The following is a 10,787-nucleotide window of genomic DNA, read 5'->3' as shown; positions in this document are numbered from 1 at the left end:
TGTCTTGATCTTAACTTGGAAATCTTCCCGATTCCTTCAGTTGGATCAACGACCTAGGGTTTGTTCATTTCAGGAATATGACCTCACTGTCGCTCCTCTCTAGTTGCTTACCTCAACTTACCTGCCAAATATTGGTTCTCCAGACCTATTTGGACTTTGTCGCTCAACATCGGATTGGCTCATTAGGACTTTCCCTCGATCTTCGATCCTCCAGACCTGTCAAGCTTCCTTGCCAAGTATCAGGTCCTCTCAACCCACTTGGGCTTCTTGCCTAGATTTCACGATCTGCTAAAACTTTTCCAGTTGAGTAAATAGCTTGCACACTTAGTCAACTTGTTAGATCACAACAAGACTTAACTTGAACCTTTGACAATATCAAAACTCAGGTTCGATTCTAGTACACCCTATACCAACAATCTCCTCCTTTTTAATGTTTGATAATCAAGGTTCACAGTTAAGTTAATAACATATGTAAGGATAAGTGAATAAGAATTTTTATTTAATTCTCCCTCTGGGTTTAATAACTTCCCCTGAATTCACTATCTCTCCTCATTGACATACATCAAAAATAGGGAAAATAACAAGTTAGAAAATATTTGAAAATAATTTGGTAAGATTTAAAAAAATTTAAAAAGTATGAAAATTTAGAGAATTTCTAAAAGATAAAATTTATTTTTCTAAATTTTGAGAAAATAACTTTTTAAAATATTTGATAAGATATATTTTGAAAATAATTTGTTAAGGAAAACTAATTTTGAAAATTTGTCAAAGGTAAATTTTGAAAATAATTTTGAAATTTTGGTAAAGGTAAATTTTGAAAATAATTTATTAAAAAAAAATTTTAAAATTTAGTAAAGGTAGATTTTGAAAATAATTTTGAATGATAATTTTGAAAATTTGATAAAGGTAAATTTTGAAAATAATTTTTAAAATTTGTTAAAGAAAAAATTTCACAAAATGATATTGAAGCTCCCCTAAAATTGAAAAGTACCTAAAAGTCCAAGCATGATTTTTAAAACTAGAAAAAAATATCTTTATGATGAAATGTCCAACTTCATATCTAGATGACTATCACAAGATAGTAGCTGTTGATTCAGATTGGTCAATTTGAGTGTTTGTTTCTAACTAGTTTGTTACTAGCCAAATTACTCAAATTAATCAATATATATTATTTAATGTCCAAATTTATAGTGATACACTGATATAAGCATCTAAAATCTTAGGCTAAGTCCTAAGCATCTCACATCATTCTATATTTTAAATGACACAAGCAAGGGACCATATTATGCTTGTGAGATGTTGGCTTCTAAGACTATAGGAGCATGCAATTCTACGGTAAGGCCTAAACTATTCCAAAAAGATAAAATATTTTAAAATCTATTTTGAAAAAAAATAAAAGGAAAATTTTGAAAATATAATTTGAAAAACTAATTAATAATTTTGAAAAATATAATAAAAATAAACCTAGTTTATAAAGCATATTGATAATCTACATAAAAGAAAGACAAAATAACATTTAAGAAAGAGCAAAATATCCCATAATGTCAACAAGTCATAAGTGTGTCAAAATAAGTATCTAGACCTAAAAGTAACTAGTCTTCGTCATCATCTATAGCATGAAATAATCAAACATCCTGTCACGCCCCAGAGGAGTCCCCGTCCGAAGAAATTTCGGCAGCATCTCCCCTGTACGGCGGACAATCTGAAACTTTCTACATATCTCCATACCTCAGCCACATGCGGCTGGAATAATAGCAATAAATATAACACATTCCACACAACCATCCACGCAGTTATATATAATCAAACAAAGTAGTAATACTCTGACTCGAAAACCACCCTACTCAACTACACTCGTAAAGCTCAAAACCGACGAAACTCACCTCTTATGCCGACCCGGCAGACATGTAGTAGAATAAGACCAAATAAAATCCATCGACAACACAATAATAAATACAACGTCCAAGTATCAAACAAATCAAGTCTAAACATAGACAAACGAGAAGAAAACTCAAAAGTCAATCAATCCTCGAGGTCTGCAGGGGATCTAGCACTACGTGCAGTGGGGACTAGCGACTGAAACTCCCTCCTGACAGCATCAACCTGAAAATAACAACAATGGAGGCGGGGTGAGTCCAACACTCAGCAGGTATAGTTGATATGCAAAGTAAAGAAACAACACCTAGCACTAATCATGCGTACAGTCTCCTGATAAGAAAGATAAAAATGCATCTGAAGTAAACAGGAGAATACTGTACTAACCAGGTCCTGAGTATAAGGTCAAACAGTCTGAGGGATAAGGAAATCCTGTATGGATGTCAAACATAGGTATCCAAACAATATGCAACATATAAATGCAGCAAACACAAACACAAGCAATAAATGCATCATGCATATGATGCCAATGATGCGTCCTGGTCACCCCTGACGCCAGTCGATCATCTCACACACAATAGTGAGGCCGAGTGGGTAGGGCTATGACAACCGTGCACTCTGTCGTCACTACTCCTGATGAGTAACCGAGTGGACGGGATGCTGTCGGAGTACACCTATCCTCCTACCCCAAATCATAGATGGGGGAGCGCAATGCTCTCAACTCCCGGTACACGATGACGGGGAGGAATCCCTGCCGGATAACTCGTTGTGTCACACTACCCATGAGCGGACCAACGGTGTCTAACAGAGTCCCTGCTGCAACACACTCTGCCTGAATCGACCACTAACCCATGAGTGGTGGTGTGTGCATATCCATGTAACTGGCGATGTGCTCAACAATAATGGAGCGGACTATCGCACAGCATGCAATCATGCAAATGATGCATGGCAATAACCATATAAACATCCTGACCTAATCCATATATATAGAAAAGTGCACCCTAGGTCAACGAATCATATCGAATCAAAGGTACACAGAAGGTATAAAAAAACCTATGTCCTGAACATGGTGAAGCATGGTATATGACTACCCCCTATAAGCATGTATAAACAGGTAAAATATACATGAGATGCAAATCAATCAATCAATCAAGCACGTACCAAGATTTGGGTAGTGATTAACCGAAACAGATAAGAAACACAATTGATGCAATATGTTAATTTCATTACTAAGCATATCAAAGACAAAAAGTCAAAAGTACCCGCCTCCGAAAATAGAAAGGTCCGATCTGACTCCGAGATACTCGTCTCGCGTCAAAGTCCTGTGTTAAATCGCACAGTTTAGCTAATTTAATTATAAACAAATAGTTAAACTAATTTCTAATCCACTGACTAGTTAGGGTTAGTTTCATGAACCCCAATCACACAGTTATACAACTTATAAACCTAAATCACCCTATAACCAAATTAATTATGTATCAAGTCGTACCTAGAACATGTATCAAAAATGTGTCAACTAAATCCATAAACCAAATACTTACCTTACCGCTGCGGGATGGGGTGCTGCCAAAAATCAAAAACACCCCACAATACACCAAACCTCACCAATCCGTGACCTAGATTAGAAGCAAAGAAAAACATGAACTGAGATCTAGCCACAAACCTAATTCCACAGCTAGGTATGGCCCTTACATTCCCAATTCTGCTAGGGCAGATCACAATGAAGACAGAACCACTGTGAAAAGCAAAACTAGGGCACAACTCCTTGTCTTCGGCACTGTCAAACAGAGACACCAGAAGAGAAATTCCGGCCAGCGCTCAGGGACCCAACCTAGGGTTCGGATGCTCGATTTTCGACGGCTCCAGGTGTCCGCGAGAAGAGGAAGGGAGGCTCTGTGAGTTGCAGCAGCGGCGCTGGAAACTCCACAGCAAGGGCTATGGCAGACGAGGCTTCGGCTGGACAGAGGAGAGAAGAATCAGCGTCACTGGAGTCGGGGCAGAGGCTAGGGCACCGGCGACGACTCGAATGTCGACGAGGAGAAGAATTTGGCCAGCACTGTGAGTTGCGGCCGGCGTGTTCGGCTCGCTAGGGCAAGCGAGGAAAATAGGGTGTGCGCGCGAGGGAGACGAGGAGGAAGCAGGAAAGCAGGTGGCCGAGGGGTTTAAGACTTCGGCGAGGAAGAAACCGCCGCCGGCGGTTAGGGCAAGAAGAAAGGCTGAGAGGAAATCGACGTCGGGGAAAGGCTCGGGCTCGCGGGAGAGGAAAAAGAAACGGGAAATAAAAATAAGGAAAAAGAAAAAAATAATAAAAGTATAAACATTTCCTCACTTAATTGGGGTAGCCTAAACAGGCTTTTCGGGACCCCGTTTTTATCCCCGTCAACTCGCCCGTACGAGCTCCAAAAAATTCCCGAAAAATTTCCAAAAATTTCAGAAAATTCCTTTATTCATATTCGTCATTTTTCCGGTATTTTACACATCCTACGCTGCTCCTTCTCAAAAGTATCAACTCGATCAATCATCTCTTGAAAAAAAATTGCAATTTATCCTTAAAGAGAGTTGTACTGATTAGTCATCTTGGTTTCTAAGGAGTCGAACCATCTAAAAATGTCATCTCGAAGATGACTAAAAAAATCACTGGTAAGTGGAGGAGATGCATAAGAGCTGCCTTGAGCAGTATCGAAAAGAGGTGTCAATACAAATCCTAGATCAAAAAGTATTGTCATGTGGACTTAGTGGCACAGTTGACATCTTTTTGGAACATGCCCCCTTAAAAAAGTCTGCGTACATGAGATCAAGAATCAAATGAGCGAAAGGGATGGGTAGTGTGTTAAGAAGGGAAGCACTAAAAAAGATGTGGTTAGCAGAAGGTAGAATTCGCAAAAATATGAGAAACATATTAAGGTCAAATAGCATATCCCTGGTTGCGACTTAGTCTTATAGTGATGGAAATCAATTTCACATAAGTTATGATAAAATTCAAAACACAAAATAGGATTATATGCATGTCGACAGAAGACAATACTATCAAGTTGAAAATATTGGATATTGTCTGTGACCTCTGGACAATATGTTTGATAGAATGGAAGGTCAAGACAACTAGTCCCTATACCTTAAATTTTTTTATTAGGAAAGGATTGATGTATATCTTTGGTTGAAAATATAGGGTCTTGGCTGATATTTAAGGAGCTAGCCTCCTTTTGTGTAGTTATACGACTTTTTTCACTATTTAAAAGAATTTAATAAATAAATCTTAATTAGTAAAAGAAAGAAAGTTGGATAGGGATTACCAAGGCATAATCGCATTATGAGGAGAGATGCAGATGGAGGGATGTGAGAGGCGGAGAGAAAAAGAAGAAGAGGGAGAAGATTTGGGATGACAAGTAACCTGACTGAATTGTGTTTATATAGATGTTGATCGGTCGACTGATAAAGGGCTTGGTCGACCAATCCCTTAAAACTGTTGAGTTATTGACCATTCAGAAGAAGAGAGTTGGTTTTCGATCGATCAAACCGGGTTTTCGATAGACTGAAAAATTGATCACAGATATACTTTTAGCATTTTATGAGGTTGAATTAAAGTGTTCGATCAACTGAACAAGGTGTTCGATCAACTGAACAAATAATTGCCTGACATAGCTAGTTCGAGGCATAATTCAGAGTAAATATTGGGTTTGGTTGACTGAACCCTTTTTTTTAAATAATTATTATAGTAAATAAATTTTGTTTGAACTTAATTTGTCACTAAGTTTAGTTGATGAACCACTTAATTTTGATTTAAATTAGGCTTTGATTAATTATTATTAGTATTAATTTTGTTAAGGTATTTGAAAGTAATTATGTTCATTAAGTAATTAGTCATTTTAAATTTTAAATTATACTTTTATAACTTAAGTTAAATTTAAGTTAGATTTAAGTTTTAAGATTTTTAAGTTAAGTTTTAAATTAATCATTTAGTTAAGTTTTTTAAATAATGTTTAAATAAGTTTAAAATTAATAGTTTAGTTAAGTTTTTTTTCAAATAAGTTTTAAATTAATCATTTAGTTAAGTTTTTTAAATAATGTTAAGTTTTTAATTAATTTTAATTTAAGTTTTAAATTAATCATAATTTAAATTTTTAATTAATTTAAGTTTTTAATTAATTTTATGTTTTTAATTAATTTTAAGTTTTAAAGTTTATGTTTTAAATTAATTTTGAGTTAAATATTTAAATTTTATATTAAGTTAATAATTTTAAATAAATTTTGAATTAATTTTAAGATTAAGTTTTAATTTTAATTTAAGTTTTTAATTAATCTTAATTTAAATTTAAAATTTTAATTAATTTTAAAATTAAGTTTTTAATTAATTTAATTTAACTTTTTAAGTAATTTAAAATTAAGTTTTTAATTAACTTTAAAATTAAGTTTTTAATTAATTTTAAAATTAAGTTTTTATTTAATTTTAAGTTTCTAATTAATTTAATTTTAAAATTAATTTTAAGTTTAAATTTTAATTTAAGTTTTTAAATTTAAAGTTTATTTTCAGTTAATAATTTTAAGTAAGTTTGAAGAAGTTTATATTTAATTTTTTTAAATAAACTTTTAATTAATTTTTAGTTTAAATTTATGTTAAGTTAATGAGTCAATTTTTATTTTGAATTTAAGTTTTAATTTAATTTAAAGTAAGCTAATAATTTTCGCTTAAGTTTAAATTTGTAATTTAGTTATGGTTAAATTAATTTTAATTTTAAGTTTAAATTTAAGTTTAAATTTAAGTTTTAATAAGTTAATTTTTAATTGATTAATTTTAATTAATTCTAGATTTGAGTTTGAATTTTAATTTTCAATTAATATTGATTAAATTTTAACTAACTCAAAATTAAAGAGTTAATTAATTTTGATTAATTTAGAAATAATGTGTTAATTAGGTTAATATAAAATTGATTCAACTTCTCAAAAAGGTTGTTTAACCCATGTTATATTCAAATTTAGTTTTGGGTTAATCAATCATGCTTCCTAAGGATAAGTTTTCAATTGGTAGCGAGGTATATGACCTTCTTGTGTATCAACGGTGAACTACTTTCTGAATACTTTCTAAAATAGTCCTACTGAAAAAACTTAATATTAGGTTTTGGTCTAGCTAGCCCATGTTTGATTAGAGTAGCTTCGATCAAATCTACTAAGTCTAGTGCACCAGGTAGAATACACAAGATTCAGCCTAGACATGTGATGTGCGTAGATTTTATATACTTTTATACATGTTTTGACACACATTTACATACTTTGAGCTTGCTTGATCTATGCATTTTTATACTTCCAACTTTTCTTTTAGCATATTTACTCTTTTTATTCGGAGATCTGCTTTTTGTGCATTTTTTGTACACAGGAGTCGAATTTGGTGAAGATTCTACATTCTTGGACAAACTTATGAGCTAAGCATTGGAGAAAGCACTTGGTCATGTGCTACACACGGCTCTGCCTAGGTGGAGTGCTCTGGTCGTGTGGTCAACCAGGAGAAACAGACAAGGAACTTGGCCTGGCCGTGTGAACCTCACACGACCGTGCCAAGTTTTGAAGCAAATCAGAGTTCAATCATTGCATGACCGTGTGGATCTACATGGTCGTGTAAGGTTTCCAGAGACCAAGAAGGCCCTGGCCGTGTGCATCACACGGCCGTGCAGGGTTCCCAGCGCTTAAAAGTGTTCTGGCCGTGTGCACCACATGGCCGTGCCAGGTTTCCAGAAGCTGGGACAGTCCAGGCCGTGTGGATCTACTCGGCCGTGCTTGGAGGTCTTGATGGGAGTTGTCCATGGTCGTGTACACCACACGACCGTGTATGGATGGCAGAGAGGGGAAAGGCTCTGGCCGTGTGAACCTCACACGGCCATGCCTCGGGGTCGTATGGCGCCCGAAAGCCCCCCTCTATTTAAAGCCTCTTTGAAGATTTGTAAAGAGATCTTCTCCCCTTTTGGAGAAAGCAAGATTTGGTGGATTCCTCCCATTCTTGGGAGGATTTTTGGGTGATCTAAAGGGAGATCTTGGCGAATTCGACTCCGGGAGTGAGGATTGGATCCGAAGATGGAGCTATATTGTAGATAAGTTTTCTTTCTCTCCTCTTCTTGGATTGGGATTGAAGAAATTCTTGTAATCTTCTTATCTTTGGTTTTCTTTCTTCATTTTATGGAGTAGATCTTTTTGTTCTAGGATGGAGGGAGTATTTGTGAGATAAATTGATGTAAACTCTTGTGGATTTGTCATTTCTTTGTGTCTATGATGTTGCCTAGTTTGTATCAATTGGATCTTGAATGATTAATTGTGATTAGGGCTTAATTCTCATTCTTGATTCATTGTTTGGATATCTTATAGACTTTGTAGAGATTAACTCTCACTCGATTTTCCGAGGGATCCACGTGACAGGTGCAAGCCCGTGTAAGGACGTTTGAGGGATAAGCTTGAAGGGGAAATGAGAATATTCAAGAGGGTAGGATAGATTTTATGATTCAATCCTTGTATCTTTATGGGTAAAGAAGCTATGAACTTCTATGTTGATATCCGAGGGAAGCATAGTAATAGGTGCAATCCTGTGTAAGGACAACGTAGGTTCATATCTAATTGATCACATTTAGGTACATTTTTCAGTCCTAAGCCGGTTATCTATTGCAAGAGAGAACCGACAACCTTCTACAAATATTAGATAATTGAGAAATAAGAATTAGTAAACCATATACATTCAAAGAGATCTTACAAAGAAACCAAAACTCCTAGAACCTCCTTTTATCATAACTCAAACCCTAAACTCTTGTTTGTTAATCTTTCATTTTAGATTTGTTTTTCATCCTTAGCATTTGAAACCAATTAATTAGTTGTTTAGCTAATTCACTTTGAGATATTTCTAGTGCTTATTCAAGTCCCTGTGGATACGATAATCTTTTATATTACTTGCGACATTTCCGTACACTTGCGGAACGTAACAAGTTTTTGGTGCCGTTGCCGGGGACTGCGCTATAACATTGGAGATTATCAATTGAGTTAGACTAAACATAACAATAACTTTTATTTTCTTTTGCTTTGTTGTAACTAACTGTTAGAATTCTGTTTTCATAAGTTTTTCCTTTCTTGTATAACATTCTTGTCAATTTTTTTTTCTAATTCTGCATTTTTAATTTCTAACATTCTAGTTTAACTTTCCTCTCTTTTAATTTAGTTTCTTTCTTCTTTTCTTTTGTAAACATATCTTGCAATCTTTAGCATATGAATTATTCTAGACATTTTTCTTGTTCCTTTTGTCTTTTCTTTCTTGTTTTCATTATGCACTTTCTTTCTTGCAATTTAAATTTTGCATTTTCTTTCTTGTTTTTCATATTGCATTTTATTTCTTGTCTTTGATTCTTGATAAAAAAATTTTCCTTGAATATCCATGAGCACTAACATGTCAAGCAGACCCATGAGAAATTTTTCTTTACCCTTTTCTGCAAGATTTTTATCTCCCATTATGCAACCTCAAATTGAAGCAGAAAGTTTCCAACTAGACCCAGAGATAATTTTCATGATACAAGGTCACAAATTTGGAGGAGAAGTATTAGAAAGTCCTTATCTGCATCTTGAAACATTTTTAGAGATTTGTGATTTGGTGAAATTTGAAGGAGTATCAGCAGATGCAGTTCGATTGATGGCATATCCTTTCAGTATCAAGGATAAAGTAAGGACTTGGCTATATTCTCTCTGTCCTCAAAGCATCACAAGTTGGGAACAATTGAAGAAGCAATTTCTGAATCATTTTTTCCCTCCAAGTAGAACAGTGCATATGAGGAATTGCATAACAAATTTTGCTCAGACATATGGAGAATCATTATTTGAAGTATGGGATGGATTCAAGAGTCTTCAAAGTCAGTGCCCTCATCATGGTTTTGAAAAATGGTTGATTTTGCACATATTCTATAGGGGAATTTCTTTCCCAAACAAGAGTTTATTGGATTCATCAGCTGGAGGTTCTTTTATGGACAAAAGTGTAGATGAAGCTTATTCATTAATTGATCAAGTGACATTGAACCTCCATGAATGGTCGAACAAAAGTTGGATGGAATTTTCCTCAGATATTCAAGAAGTGCAAGTCATAAATGTAAGAGAGCCTGTCAAACAAAATGAAGTTCAACCACCTAAAAATGTTGAAATTCACAAGTCATAGAGTGAGGAGTTCAAACATTTGGGGGCAAAGCTTGATAGTATTGTTTCAAAATGGTTTAAAGAAGATCCCCCTCCTACACAGTCAAGATCTAATGAAAAGTGTGATGATGTTGGTTTGAGAAGTGGCAAAAATCATGAAGAACTTCTGAGGAATGACTTGTTTAGAATTGAGGAGAAGAATAATAGAATATCACAAGAACTCAGTTCCATTTCTCTAGGAAGTTCCCAAAGGCCGCAAGTACCTTTCCCTCAACGATTAATCACACCAACACTAGATAAGCAAGTTGGACCTCCTCCAAAAGCTCAAAGGGAATTTGGGAAAAAGGAAGTTCAGTCTTTCCCAGGACCTTCATTAAGGATTCCTTTTCCACAAAGGTTAGTGGGGGTCAATGAAAATAAAGACTTCGGCAAATCCTGTGACACTAATATGGTTGAGTGCAGATTTTTGGATGTAATGAAGATGAGGATTTTTCAGATAAGGATTTTATTGATAATGTAGTGGTAAATAAGTTTTCATATCTACCTCAAAATTTTATAGGGTGTTATAGTGACATTGAATTTTCAGATGATGAATGTGATGTGGTAGATCAACTTAAAACTGCAAGTGAAGTTATTGATCCTCTTGTTATTGATTCTCCTATTGAGGACATAGATGTTGGTTTATTTTTTGATGTATGTGTTGATGATGATGATATGGAAGAATGTGTAGGGAGCTGTGTTGTGGAAGCAGCATCTCAAGGATCACC

General features: G+C 34.7%; 1 non-coding gene across 1 annotated transcript; it reads right to left on the bottom strand.

The window, feature by feature from the left end:
- Positions 1-9,659: 9,659 nt before the first annotated feature.
- Positions 9,660-9,765, bottom strand: LOC121993546. The gene has a single exon (XR_006115338.1). It is a non-coding gene; the product is annotated as a small nucleolar RNA R71 (small nucleolar RNA).
- Between the last annotated feature and the right edge of the window lie 1,022 nt (positions 9,766-10,787).

Source organism: Zingiber officinale, chromosome 1B (assembly GCF_018446385.1).
Source record: "Zingiber officinale cultivar Zhangliang chromosome 1B, Zo_v1.1, whole genome shotgun sequence".
NCBI lineage: Eukaryota > Viridiplantae > Streptophyta > Magnoliopsida > Zingiberales > Zingiberaceae > Zingiber > Zingiber officinale.
The sequence above is the reverse complement of the archived record's forward strand: the minus strand, read 5'-3'. Positions and strand labels throughout refer to the sequence as shown.